This window comes from Pyrus communis, chromosome 7 (genome assembly GCF_963583255.1).
Source record: "Pyrus communis chromosome 7, drPyrComm1.1, whole genome shotgun sequence".
Taxonomy (NCBI): Eukaryota; Viridiplantae; Streptophyta; class Magnoliopsida; order Rosales; family Rosaceae; genus Pyrus; species Pyrus communis.
In genome coordinates, this window is record NC_084809.1 from 15,819,905 (window position 1) to 15,836,197 (window position 16,293).

Sequence of the window (16,293 nt, forward strand, 5' to 3'; positions counted from 1 at the left end):
GAACAATAAAGGAAATATAGAGTCTAACCAGAAAAGCAGCAGCACTTAGTTGCTTCCTCTTGCGGTCTACCAACAAATGCAAACCTTAATTCACTGCTATAGAGAAAAGCAAAGGCCTACTCTAAACGGATGAATGTGAAGAAGCTTTCATAAAGCTGAATGAATACTTATCTGACCCTCCACTAATGGGCAAACTGGTGGACAGGGAAAAGTTTTATTTGTACCTAGCAGTATCAAACTTCTTGGTATGTGCATGTGATATCCCATCCTAAATTTTAGTATTTTATTTCATTTTTAGAAGCATTTCAAAGATCTAATTGAAGTTTGGAGATAATTCTCCAATTTTGAAGAAAGTGAAGTTAGGGGTATTTTGAGCATTTAAAAAATTTAGTCATCTTTTTTGGTCAAATCTTTAGTTTATGTACTAAATCTCGATCCCATGAGTTCGTAGGCACAAATAGATCCTAGTTTCGAGTTAGAATGAAGAAGTTAGAAGCGTCTTAAGTTAGAGGGCATTTTGGTAAATTGGCTAGAGTGTTATAAATAGACGGACATTTTCAGAAAGTTCTAGAAGCTTCCAAAAATGGAAGGCTGACTGCAGACCTATTTTGGGGGCGACTAAGGTAGCCAACATAGTTGGTTGATCCCGTCGTTTCTCTTCTATCTGACCTCTATTTTGCGTGATCTTGGTGTCTATGGAAAGTTCTAACGAGCTAAAAGTCTTGCTGGTGTTAGATTTCCAAATTTCACTCCTGTTTTCCAGGTCAAAGCTGCAAAGCCCCGAGTATTTTTCGGTGATTTTTCTCTTTTTTCGATTATTCCGGCAACCATTTCGTCGTGTGAGGTATAAATATTCATCTACTCTTCATGATCTTCAAGTTGATATGTTTGGTTTATGCATTGGTAGTTGGTTTGGAGTCAGGTATTTAGAACCTTAGAAATATGGCTTTCCCCGATAGGTTTGGCCAGTTTCTAGCTAGAATTTGTCGTCAAGCTAGTTAGGAAAGTTGTTCCATTCATCGAGGTTTATATTGAACTTATTTTGTTAAGGGTGAAAATTCGGGTTCCAAATCTTCCACGGTTGCCACTACGCGTGGCGATTCGTACAACCCAATCACGAGCTTCCTTAAGTACTAGAGTCCTTCTAGTGAACTTATGAACCTGTGTCTAGCTCGATTTCTGAGATTAAATTGTTTGGTGTGGTGATCATATTGGATCGCCCACTGCTCGTTTATATGATTGGCGAAGATCCAACTGTTGAATCGTTGTCAGTTTGTACAATGTTGTTGTGGAAGTATATTAAAGCCCTTAGAAATTTAAGAATCAAAAATCCGATATTTGGCTCTTTCAGATTGGGTAATCTTGGATTGTTGACCTTAGTAAGGCCTACTTTGACTGATGGTTAACTTTTAGTCAACATGCCCTTATTCTAGTGTGTTGTTTATTTATAGAATGTTGATGAGGCTTAATGAAACTTAGTTGATTCATCACAATGACGTTTCGTTCCTGGTTAACGCGCGTCTCGGTTTGATGCAAGTGGCATTGGGCCTCATTTTGCATGTCGATCTTACTAACTTTCCTAAGTGGGGTTTCATGTATTGATATTAGGTTTCTTGGAGCAGTGTGGTGAATTTGGAAATGAGAATGACCCAGGTCAGTGACTTTAATATTATGTGATATGGTTATTACCTATGAAACTTCCTTACTATAGATTGTGGATACAGCATAGATTTACAAATGATTTTATAGAAATATGTGCTACTATAATTTGTTTACCAAATTGTGTTATCGAAAATATATATCTATGCTATGTTTGAAATGATTGTGATATGTGATGGCTAATATAGGACTGCTAACCCAATACATGGGGGTGATGTGGCATCGAATCAGAATCTGCACCATGTAGCAGTGGTACATGGTCTCGCCTAGCTATTCCACATTTGGGGACCATACTATTTACATGTTACGCCTGGTTAATTCGCATTGGGCAACCATACACTACCTACATGGCTACTTGTTCTTAAGAGTGGTTCTACTTAGTTAAACCTCAATAGGGGACCACATCCTATTCGGTTACCTATTGTAGGCTTTGGTTGAACTATGTCTGCCTCTCTATAACCCTAGTGTTTCTTGCACATACGAAAGAAGAGATTGAAGGCATGTGTGGCTTAATCTAGAAAGAGATGAGTAAATCAAATGGTTTACTTGATAGTGTATATAAAGTGAACATATTTGGATGTGACTCATTCCTACTTGATAGAAAATAAAGATGCAATGATGAAAAAGATAATATTCTCATTCCTATGTGTGATTGTATTATTGATGGTGTGTCATTCCTGGACAACTTTGGATTGTGTGATGACTGAATTTTATCTTGAAAGACAGTGGTGAAATTTAGAATTGAGAACTATGTATATACATTTTAATGAGGCATATGATGGTTAAATTATGAAATATGTGGCAATTGGATCTTTGTGATAATTCAAAAATGATGAAAGACAAATGGTGAGTCACAATCTGAGAAGAGAATGATGGAATAATGACAGTGATCAGATTGACCGATTGATCCAGTATTTAGAGGAAAGTCATGTGTGGACGTGGTCACTACTTTTACATTTAATCATTTAATTTTACTTATATTCATATACGTTGTATTATTGTCACTCACACGAATTTCATAGCTTATCCAGGTTTTGCTTTGCTTGGAACACCATTCCCACGACGCAGGGCTATTTTGTAGAGTAACGGGTAATAGTTAAAGAAGATAATTTCGAGTGGTGCAACTATTATAGGCAGTGCACTCGAGAGTAAAGATTGCCACCCTTTGTTGTAAATTATTTCCGTTGAGCTTTGATGTTTATGGTATGTATGAGTCTCAACATGAATTATACATTGTACCGCTACTATACTACCTGTCACCTGTCAACTCCGAGTGTATTTCGAGATCGAAGCATGACAGTGCGACCCTAATTTAAGAAGACTCAGGGGAACAAAAGTTGGTGTATTATATTTCTAAAGCTCTTCTCAAACCAGAAACATGATATCCTAATGTGGAAAACTCATCCTAGCACTAGTTACCGTGGCCAGAAGATTCAGCCGTACTTTCAATCATTCAAGGTAGTCAACTTGATGCAATACCCCTACGATCTATCTTGGATAGTCCAGACGCATCTTCCAAGATCAAACAGTGGGTCATCGAATTGGGGCTACATAAAATCGTCAATTGTCTTAAAACCTCCATCAAAGCCCAAGTACCCGTAGACTTCATGGCATAATTCACAATGCTAAATCAAGACATTTATTCTTTCACGAATTCGTGGGACACACACGAAAGTCTCAAAATATGGAAGCTTTAAATGGACAAATCTTTGAACATAAGCGAAGCATGAGCATGCATGGTCTTGATGAAACCAGATGAATCCATACTAGAGTAGGTTATAAAGATGGGATTTAAGGCTAGCAGCAATAGGTGGAGTATGAGACACTGCTCGCTGGGCTGAGGATCACAACAGAACTACAGGAACTATTAGTATATTGCAAATCAGTGCTAATAGTGAATCAAGTCAAAGGTGATTAGGCCGCTCATCATCTAACGATTGGGGCTTTACCTCACTAAAGTCAAAGCACTACTTGAAGGGTTCAACAAGTACCTAATTAAGTAGATCCCCAGAAATAAGAATGGACACGCTGATGCCCTAGCAAACATCGCACCAACCATTGACTACACGCTCTAGTAAACAATCTCATTCAAGTATCTCATGGTTTTGAGAATCCACTAGTCTGAGATGGAGTTAATAGCCGCTACAAACACTAGAAAAAATTGGATGGATGAGATAACCGACTATATGCAAGACAAGAAGCTACCAGAAGACCTTCAATTAGCCAATAAGTTGGTCCCAAAGGCTTCAAGACACACGGTCATACACATAAAATATATCACCGCTCATACTCTAGACCCTACACGGTATACGTCACCTCAAAAATGGGTATGCAGATCTTAAACGACAACCATTCTGGTGTATGTGGGAACCACATAGGAGGAAGATCCCTTACGTAAAAAGCGCCGATGACAAGAAATATTGGCCAACCATGCAACATGATGTAGTAGACTATGGCTAAACTTGCGACAAATGTCAAAGGTAACGCCTCAATGAACCATCAACATACTGAAGAACTTTACACTTTAACAGGATCATGGCATTTTATACAATGGGGCATTGACCTTGTCAGGCCACTAAAGAAGGCATAAGGCAACAAAGAACACTTGATAATGGCCACATACTACTTCTTCAAGTGGATCAAAGCAAAGCCTTTATCCAAAATCACTAGGCAGCGGTAAAATCCTTCATATAGAAGAACATCATATGTCAATTTGGCATCCCTTATACCATGCTCATAAATAATGGATTGCTATTCACTAGCTCCGAAGTTACAGACTAGTACAAACAGCTAGGCATCCGCTATGTCACCTCCACTTCACGTAGTGAGTGCAATGGGGAAAGTTTTCTCTATTCATAGTAGGTACGAAGACCCTAACAGACCTTCCTAACATTCGAATACGTAACATGATCTCCCTCAACCCACTTTTTTGCCTATGGCAGAGTCATAAACTATATATATCATGGTGGAACTCTAAAAAAAAAAACTTTTTCTAAGAACTGAGACCTGAAGCTTTTTTCCATCATTAAAAATACATTTTGTGTATTGCACCATGAGTAGTTCATTACCCCATCTTCTTATGTTGTAGCACCAAGTGAAATGTGAATGGTAAATGGAAAAGTCTCTCATATGCCTGTAAGGTAATGGACAAGTAAAGGCTTTAAACAAAACCATTCTCAGTGCTTGAAGAAATAATTAGAAAAGAAAAGAATGACCAAGAGAATTACCTGGAGTTTTGTGAGTATATCAGATCACTACTCGAAAGACGACTAGGGTCTCCATGTCATATGAAACAAAAGTGGTCATTCATGTTCAAGTCACCGTCATTGCCTATGGAACATAAATCTTTTCAATAAAAGAATTCTTAGAGTTATTCTATGTACTTGTTTGTTTGTTTGTTTTTTTTTTTTTTTTTCCGGTAGTGAGAATACCCTAAAAGCCCAAATCACACAAAACTTTGAAACTTCGCATTGCAAGTCAAACAACTCAAAGTGATAGTGTCGAAAAGTTTCCTTTAGCCCACTCCATAGTGTTCAGTTAGTAGCTTAGGAGACTCGAACTGTAATAAGCGCGATAACAATTCGGGGGCTACGAGCTCGGGGACATGGCATCCTAACTCAGAAGTCCAGTGCACTATCCAAGTTCTGGAAAGTTTATGCAACCTATAGGTTGTGGGTATATAACATTCAAAGATCCAAAAAGCGTTTTTGACCCACTTGCAGGCAACCAAGTCCGTAATGAACTTTAGTTTAAGATTCACTAGGGATAGATCAACAAGCTGGACTGGGAGGGTAGCCATTTCTTAGTTACACACATTGCAATATCTAAAATCCTCTGACCCAGAATGGGGCAAGGTGAACAAACAAGAACGACATATCAAAGAAGGACCGCTTATTCAAAGTTGAACTCTGGGGTTATTCCGAGTAAATATATTATAAGTATAAAGTAAAGGATTTTTCATAGGCATTAGACTAGGTGTCAGAGTAAGATGGTAATTCGATAGTCGCAGTGGGAATCCTTATTAATGCCAAGTTTAGGAGATTATGTTTTTCCGAATCAATGTTAGCTTAGGGATATTGAGCTCTATCTCGGGCCCACAAGCTTGCTCGAGTTCTATTCAATTACTTACTATTTTGAAGTTGGATTATTTTGAAGACATTTGTTGAATTACCAAGTTTTTACATGATCTGGATCAAGGGACAAAAAAAACTTTCCAACATTTTATTCAAACAGGATAAATGACTTGAATGAAATGGAAAATGTTTATAACATATAAAGTGCATGTTTATTGAAGTCTTATGAACAAGGCAGAAAAGGTAGAATTATTTGGTGAAGACAAACCTTCATCCCTAGCATGCAAACTTTCTTATAAAAATATGGAGCATGTTTTACGAGGATCATCAACTATGCTGAGGTTCATTCGGGGTCAAAAAACTCCTACGAAAAGAGGCGAAGAGAGCTCCAATGAAGAAGAACTCTCTCAAGAATCTCATGCCCTCCTAAACTTGAACATGTATGAGAAAACTAGGAAGATGATGTCGTATACATGAGGGCTAGGGATGAACGTTATGGAAATATTGCGAGCAGAAATGTTGGCTATTGTAAGATTATGGTTCATCTTTGTCTCGTTTAGTCTTGCTTGACTAAGATAAATATGGTTAAGGTATGTTTTTTTGCTGCAAATCCTAATCAACAAAGGCTTAAGGAGAGAAGTGGGTTTATAAGGTAAAACATGATGCAAGTAAGGAGGTTTCATGGTATAAAGGATAAAATGAGGCTAATTTGAAAACCATTGTTGCAATGAAGTTATTTAAAGGCAAAATACCAGAAAAATCTTACTGTTGAACCTGAAAAGTTTTCCTAAAGATTTGTGTGTTCAAATAATGAAGATTGCTTGGTGACATGGAGAGCTACTCTTTGTTTAATGTGCACAAGTAATATGCCTTCTTTCATCATTGATGTATTCTTCTCAATATTCAAGGTCACACAGTTGAATCTAGAACATCAAAAGTTCACAAGAAACAATGCCACTTATCTAAACGGAAGAAAACAGTACGTATTCTGACTTACTCCGAAGATGATGATCTCTGGGTAACTATCAATCTTTAAGGGGAACAAGTCTTTTATGATGCCTAGTTGGGGCAATTATGAGACCTTGATTTTCTAAGGTTGAAGTAAGACGGATCAAAGTACGCCTACCTCAGAAGTCCGGTCATAAACTTAACAACCTCCACACCAGAGCTAACTAAATGGATCAGCAGTGCCACCATCATCCTGTTCTGAAATCTGATGTGAAAATTAACTTGACACACAAATTAAACCCTATTTGTGACAATTGTAGTATATATGCAAGTAGGGATTGTTCTAGACCGGAGATTAACTAGGGATGCTAATCAACACAAATAAGACTTAAAAACACTAAACTAGACTCTATAGACTCCAAACTAACTTAAAACACTTAAAATAGCAACAAACAATAAAAAAGACTCAATTCTAGACCTAAAAAGTGGTTTTGATGAAAATAAAACTTAAATTGACTCAAAAGACTAAATGAAAATAGATTTTGACTCAAATAACAAGACTAAATGAAAGGGGGATTGTTTTTGATGAATTTAAAACTTGAAACATAAACTTTGCATAAAACACTTTGTAAAAACGAATTTGGGTGAATTAAATGGGTGAAAGGCTAGTTAGAGGGTCTTTCACCACACATGACATATGCATATAAACCAATTTCCAGTTATTATTCCTTTAGACTATGAATGACAACGCTCCAAGTTAGTTGCATCGCACAACTAACTATCAGATTTTCCTTATTTCATTGAATTGAATGAATACGCATTACAGCCAAATTATCTTTCTCAGGTTCTTTATATGAAACGCATAATAAAGATACATATCAAAAGTCATTAAGTTTTGTGAAAATCATAAGCATTGACAAGGCATTCATCACTATGAAACGCATGAGACTCGTACCAAGGATTTACTTAACACGATTGTGACTAACAACCTCCACTACTTGTAAATATAAGTGAATAACTATTACGTGAAACTTCTTTATGCTCTAGCATCAAATTCATGCATGCAAATTAAGTGTCGATCCTCAACCAACATACATAAACAAGTTTTGATAACTTAGATAAGCAAATCACATTCAAGACTTAAGAAACAATAATTGGATATCATCAATTCATATAAAACATATAATCATGACTTCGAATTCACCTCCAACTAAAAAGAAATTAGTTCCACATGTTCATCATAATTGAAAACCAAATTAATATAAACATTGAACTAAAACTAAGGATAAAATACACCTAGAAACACTCCACACTCCAATGGCAGATTTCAAACCCTCCTTGGATGGCAAATTGCATAAGTCTTCTTCTCATTCCTTCCTTGCTTGTGGCACTAGGGTGATGTGGTGTGAATTATGGTGTTTGATGGCTGAATGTATGAATGAATGGATGGATGGTATGAATGGTGCAGCAAAAGCTTGAATTTATAGGCTAGGTTTTGCACAATTTTATGAAGGAAAAGGATTGCACAATCCAATAGGAAAAGGACTAGGGTTTTGAACCTTCTAGAAATCTGAAAACCAAAGAGAATATGGAAAGGGTGCGGCACCTTTGTAGGAGGAAGATAGGGCTTCTAGAAAGGATGTTTGAGGGCATATTTCTGGACCTAAATGGACAATGACTCACGGCATAGGTGTAGAAGAGGGATTACAACTCCTAAACCTCCAAGGAATGGCCTATATGCGGCACACACAGGGATTAGGCTTCTAGAATCTGAATTATGTGTTTAAATGTATAACTAATCCCTTCTAAATAGCTCGAATTAAGGCCCAAACTAATTTGGATAAGATAAGATAAGATAATGTTTGATTTAGGAAAAGATAAGGTTGGCTAGGATAGGATAAGATAAGGTTGGATAATGTTCCTTATTTCTTGCTCTTTCCTTATCTTCTTTGTATTTGAACTTCTTTCTCTAGATTTGTAGCATTTCCTAGCCTTTCTTGACTTCAATTTCGTCCATCTACTTTGCTCCATAGTTAAGCTATCCAATCCATGCCCAAAACTATTCCAAATGGCTCCAAAATGCACTTTCTTGCTCCTGTTGCCATTAGGACCTAAAAATATACGAAAATAGCTTAAAAGACTATAATAAGTAGTAATTAACTAACTAAATGCAAGGAAACAATATAGCTAAGTAGCATAAATATGCTCCTATCAAAATTAGTGGGTGAAGTTTGTCGACGTCATTGAGATAAACCATTCTTGTTCCACAAGTTTCAAGAAAATAATCCAGTAAGAAATCAACAGGTTTCCTATAATCTTGCAATCCTTACAATCTAAGGATTGACATGAACCGCAAGTAATCACACTCCTACGAGGATGCAATATCTACTTCCTAGATATCTTGGTCATCACTCTCCAAATATTCTTGGTCATCACTCTCCAATTTCCACATCTTTGCCCAAGTTTTTTTTTCTTCACTCCCTGATAGATTACAAAATAAAAAAAATAAAAAAAGGATTATACATAAGTAGGAAAAGTTAATTTGACGTACATTCATTAGTTGATTTAATCTTTCTTCTTGTGGGATTTGATGGCCAACTTTTTGTGTTAGATTGTACTAACTTATTGCATGAATGATATTTTCTTTTCTTCTTTTGTTATGCCAACTCAATACCACGTTTTATCATTTTCAAATTGCTAATATTATCCTTCTTTCTACCCTTAGTGTATGAGATATTTGGGTCCAATAGTGCCAGTACAAAAGAACAAATATTAGTCATGAGTTACATTTTGTTGAAGAAGCAATGGTTGCATGTTGACAATAATATTTTGATAGCTTTTTGGATAGCTTATATATAGCTTCCATGAAAATTGTGTATGCCTCATTTGAAGTTGTAATACAAGTCAACTTAGTTGCTTAATGACATATATGGCTAGTCTCAAAGTTTCAGATTTTTCTTTACCATCATTTGTGACCAAACTTGTGGAATAAATGATCCTAAATTTGTTTGCTTCTTGTTTCCATCTTGGTAAAATAAAATATTCAAGTATTGCATCAATTTCTAGGCGGACAAATCTTTCAACAAGTGTCTACAAAATATTCCAATAAACTCACACATACCTTTGTGCGTTTGCACATTTTGCTTCACCACAAATTCTTCTTGCTCTCTGAGTCATGCATGATATTCATTGTCACGTGGCATTTCTTTAACCTTGTACCGATTAATTTTAATCCATTTATCTTTGAATTTATTGAATACATTTCTAGTATACAATTTACTGCATGTTGTAGAAGAAATTCTCCGTCATTGACAATGTGATACTTGTGTTTTGATTCAAAATCTTCATCACTTTCCTTTTTTCATAATCTTCTTTAATGCTTGTTCATATTTGACGACAAGCTCTCTAAGATTTGTTGATGTGACAAATCCACAAAAAAAAGTTCAGTTATGTTTTATCTTATTAAAGCACAACATCCAAATTGTATTAACTTCAAGTGGTGATTTTCGCTAGTGAATGATGTAAAAGGCATATCATACTTGTTTGTCCAGTAGGTTGTATCGAATATAACATCACAAAAATAGCTATATGTCATGCGCAACTGAGCATCCACCCAAAAGAAATTAGTTGCTCTTCCATTTTCATCACATTGGATTGCCTTAAAAAATTGAAGATTTTCTGCTTACTTATCTTGAAACAAGTAAGCATTGAAAAAACTTTTGTGATTGGCAAGTACGTGGGCCACCAAGAATTGAAGAAACTTTTTCGATTGGAAAATTTTCTTTATTAAATGTTTCAATGAGGACTTTAGCAGTTTTGGACAAACTTTATTTGACTTCATTTTCATTCTTCTTTCTAGTGTAATTGGTTTGTTGTTGTGAACATCTTTGAACACTTAAACTTTCCATTTATTTGACTATTTATCAAGTATAATTTGAATACTTGCTTTACACCCACATTTCACTGTAGAACAATTCTTATTCATTTTCTTCCTATTCTCAATCTCACATGTTTTTCTATCTTCATTCTCTTCCAAAGCCTCATGTACTATATTTCATTGAACGTGTTTTCCTTGATGTGCACAAACAACTTGTCTACTTGTTATTTCGTCTAAACCGTTTCTTGTCTTGAATAAATATTAAGTTCGAATCCAAAATCCCTCTTGTGGCTCGTAATCTTGATAATAGTTTTTATCTTATTCCATTGTGTCAAAAAGCATTCCTACATATAGAGCTTTCAAGCATTTTGAATTCTTATTTGGACTACTTGTTTAACCTTTCTCGACTTGAATTGTGTCTTGTACCTATTTAACATATATTAATCATGCTTAATGATCTAAGTTAAAACATACATGATAAATATATAGATCGTTAGAATAAATAGAGATTGTGGTCATATGCAATTGGAATTGTGGTCATAGGATAAACAAAAGGCTTACGTTCCCAACAATCTTGGTTCTCTAGATAAACTGTTGACATAAATGTTGACTAAAAAGTACAACTATAAACATTGATCAAAATAAAAATTGAGGAATATTAAATTGAGTACATACTAGAGACATGGAGTGAAAGTTTGATGAAAAATTTGCCACGTTCTCCACCATTTTGAATGAGAATAGATTAGAAACAAATTGAGCAATGATGAGAAAGAAAAACTTATTAAGTTTGCATAGAAAGAAAGGAGAAGCTGACATATATTTAGGGTTTTTGCTTTGGGCCAAATTGGATAAATGGTAAGCCCTTAATGTAAAAATATTGGATTTAAAGCCTTGTGGTGAAATCTATTAGGATTTATGCCCAAAATTGACAATTTTGTCATTCCTTCGTAAGTAACATGCACGTGTAAGGCTAATATGGTCATTTCATCCCTTTCATAATCACTCTCTCATCCTATGGCCACAAATAACAGGAGAAACACAAACCCCTTTGATCCACCGTCCACGATAAGACTTTTAGAATTTCAGCAAAGTTTTCCTTTTCACTTTCCCGACGGCCAAACAGAAAAAATAGAAACCTTCAACTGAGAAGATCTACGAGGGATCGACGAGGAAGTGCTCATGACAACTAAGAAATTCACAGGACAGCGACCTCTTTCTCCCTATGGATGCTCAAGGTTTCTCTCTTCCCTCTCTCTACTATTGGTAAAAGTTTTGAATTTTTATTCCAATTTCGCTTACTGGGTTGTCAAATTTACAAAGAAAAAAGAGTTGGTTCATGAATTCAAGAAGAGTCAAAGTCAAGAGAATGGTTTATGGAGGGTAAAGGTTCTCTCCAACTAAATAAGTTTACATTTTTTTTACTTTTTAGTTTCTTACGAAGTTTCTCTCCAACTATTCAATTTCAGTTCGCAATGTCTTGCTTCTAATTGGAGATCGACTATTGAATGGATGAAATGACCATCTTAGCCTCACATGTGAGGCTCATGTACAAGTTACTAACAAAGGAACAACTAAAGTTTCAATTTTGGGCATAAATCCTAACAGACTTCATCACAGGAGTTTAAATTTGAATTTTTTTACCACATGAGCTATTTTCCGAATACCTTATGATGGGAACCATTTATATGATTTGGCCTTTTGTTTTTGTTTTTCATAGATTATTAGAAATAGATGAGAGAGATTTGATTGAAATTTACTTTCCTCGAAAAAAGAGTTAGATGAGAGAAAATTTGATTTCTTTAATTTTCAAAGTTAAAAATTCATGTTAGTTATCATCTAAGTTGAGAGTCTTTAAATCTAATGGGTAGAGATTTTGTGTCAAAAATTGTGCAAAAAATGTGGTACCACGAATTCACCACATATATATCCAATATAACGTTTCTAACACTAGATAGATAAATTCGGAAATATGTAAATACTTTTTTAATTATTAAATTTAAATATGTTGATATATGAATGTATCATTATTCAAATACTGACATGGATAAAAACCCAAGGACCTAGATCGAAAACTAGAAATGAATTAGATTCAATCAATGAAATAGGGAAATGAGATATGAGAACCTAATTTCTCATTTATTCGAATTAGGCAATCATTTTATTTTCAATAAAAACAAACTTACATAGTTAATATTTAGAAGAAGAAAAAAATTGTAAATAGTAATTGTCCTTACCTTTACTTTTGCTTTTTCCAAACGGATGGAGTTGTGCAAAGACATTTATATTGTTGAATGTGAATAGTAAGAATAATAATTTAAGGGAAAACTAATGAAAATAGTTTGAAAACTTTAAGTTTTAACGATAAGGACAAAATAAAGGATAAAGTGAATAGTATCATGATTGACTTTTTAATGTAAAAATGTGGTTTTTCGTTAAAGTGAACAGTACTGTGAGCTTTTTGTTAAAGTTCCCATAATTAAACGTCTTAGACACTTACTCTTGCATTTGTCTCCTAAAATGGTTAGACTAGCTCAAAGAATGTTACAACATGGATAGGAGAAAAGAAGACGGAGTATTTAGTGTCGAAACAATGAACTCTTGCATTTTATTTTGCATATATGCGCCCACTAGGGCCTACCACCCAGCTACCCTGTTTGGCAGAACAAAGCACCTGAGGGAAAAAAGCCAGAATTAGAGAATAATCACCTAAAATCTTCTATGTACAATTGACACACCCCGACCGAGATCGGAGCGTGCTGGCCGTCACACAAAGGTGACGTAGCCATGTGCACGTGCGGAAGCTAATAAAGTAGTAATATAAAAGTACGAATAATTAAAAACTAGCATACAAGGTACTAATATAAGTGCTAGTAAGTGAGATACAATTTCAGAGCAGGTCTATAGCAGCCCAAACGAAAAAGACAACAGTAGTACGCCCGAAGGCGACCCTACAATGGGGAGTGTCTGTCAGAAACGCCGGAAAGCCCTCAAGGGAAAACACCGCAACGGCTAAGCAACTAGAACCTGGAGGGGCGCAAAACAAAAGCGTGAGTGGGCAAAAACAAAGCTTTCGAAAACCATTTATAAATTACTTATTAACCCCTCGCCGTAAAACCTGTATACTTCCCAGAAAATATATATACATAATACATATGCCAAATATGCTCAGGGTATATCAATCATGCTTGATAATATGCCATGCCGAATTCTCATAACGATATGCAAGTGCCCAGGTATAAACATAATCAATATCATGTAATCTGGCAGCCGGAGTCACCTACGTGACCTGTACGGCTACATCTAGAGCTCAAATCTCAATCTCAATAACTAAACCTGCCCACGAGTCGGAACCACCTAAAGTGGTCTGTACGACAGGCCTGCGTGTAATACATATATACGCTCTAGTGCTACGATCACGTGAAGGCTGTGCGAATAATCGCGGGTCACCTACGAGTCGGAACCACCTAAAGTGGTCTGTACGACAGGCCTATGCACCTAACTTGGATCCAAGCTGAGCGTGTGGTGCGGGAGGTGAACATCACGTGAAGGATTGTGCCCTACTCTGGGTGGGAGCACTAACACCGGGGGTGCAGGTTATGAGCTCTCTATGCATCTCAACTACTGCTGAAATATAAACGTGAATAACACTTACCTGGCACTTACCTGTTCGTCCACAGCACCAATATGCATATATAAATGTATGCCACTACTAATGCATGTGATGATGCATAAACAATAACAATATGGTGCATGGCATAACATACATAACCCTTTTTTAATCAATTTCTGGGAATGTAAATGTATATAGGTATATACGGAAAACAAAAGCCCACTCACTGATACGTGGAAGGGTCGTAGCCCCCTGCCTCGCGTGACCACGCTCGTCCTCGGGGTACGTGTCACCTATATGCGAAATAACTACGAAAACGTCAATCTAAAAGCACATAACCAATTTCTCGTAATAACTTCTCATACATTGCTCAAAATGGATAAATGAATATACCAACGTGCTCTACACAACCTCAGGATCACAACCATATTTTTAAAATAATTTTCCTCCACCGCACGCGCCCCCACGCGCCGGCCAAGGCACGGACCTACGCGCCCCCACGCGCGGCCACGTGCCATGCACACTGACGATGTTAACAGACGCCGTCAGGAATATTCCGTTAAACTGACGAAATATTCCGTTAAACCTAACTGACGCCGTCACTGCCGTTAGGAATATTCCGTTAAACTTAACGGAATATTCCCCTTTCTTCTCCGATCTACCCTCGCCGGACTCCGGTCGCTGGAAAACTGGAAAAACTTCAAATTCACTATCCTCCTTCGTTTTTCAACCATTTTCTATGATTCTTGTACCAAAAGAAAGCCCTAGACTAGTAGAATCACGTTACACAACTTTTAAAAGCTAAAAACCACGCGATCATACCTGTCTCAAAACTCAAAACTCGGCCAACTTCGAACCAGGCCTTCCCGACGTCCAATTTCGTCCAACGAGCTACTCCGACGCTCCTTAGGACCTCACTAAGACACCTACGAGCTCAGAAATCCCAAAAACTCAATGTATAAACTTTGCATGAATAGTACTCAAATCGGCCATTGTTGAATCGACGTGAAAACCAAGGATTTCTTACCTGAAAATGGTATGGCTGTGCTCGCCTCGACCTCACGAGTTCAATGGTGTAGTTGGTTCCCTCGATCTGCTAAGGTTTGAGGGTTCTTGGTGTGTGTCCGTACGTTAATGGTGGAAGAGAAGAGAAAGAGAGAGAGAGACACGGGAGAGACAGAGGGAAAATGAGAGTGACTGTGTGTGTGAGTGTGTGTGTGGTCCAACACATGCCACACTCACAAAACAACCCACATCGTGACAAAAACGAACTAGGGGCAATAAGGTAATTTCACACGTGCGTTCTAGTAATCCCGGGACGGGATGTCACAACAATGGATTGAATCCTGAATTGAAAAAAAAAACACAATAAAATAAAAGGGAAAACAAAAATTTAGAGGCATATTTAAACAGACTTAAAAATTTCGTACATTTGGGATGATAAAAGGCTTTTAGGTTTGCATTTGGGGTTTAGGCTAACCTCACCCCAATTGATGCATGTGTTTTGGAAAGGGAAGACCAAGTAAAATAGCCAGTAGACCACCACTCAAGACTTGCTTACTGAATCGTAGCCAGTAGTCACCAATCGAGACTTTTTTTACAGAAGAAGAAAGTGAGTTCTAGAAACTCGGAAAAAGGTGTGGAGGATGGGTTCTGTATAGAAGACCCAATTGCGTTTGAGAAAATCATCCAGTTTCATTGTATGCATTGTGGGGATCATGGCGGTTCCATTTCCGATAACCGCTACAACCACATAGATGGGTGGACAGTTTGATTTATCTGAATTTCTCTTTTTTTTAATTTATTTATTAACCTTTTATTTTTATATTTTTATATTTTTTTACGGTGGAAGTTAGAATATGATGAAATAGTGTGGGATAATCAATCTAAATGTAAACGTATTAGGTTTATTTTTTATTTTTTATTCAATTACTGCAAGCAATTTGAAAACTGCAGTATCTCCCACAATCCCACGTTTCTTTCCAATTTTTTTCAATTTTCGTTTTTTTTTTGGATTGGATTTTTTAGTGCATCTCTCACCTTATGTATTTATGCACTAAAAAATCCAATCTAAAAAAAACGAAAAATGAAATGGAAAGAAATGTGGGATTGTGGGAGAGATACTA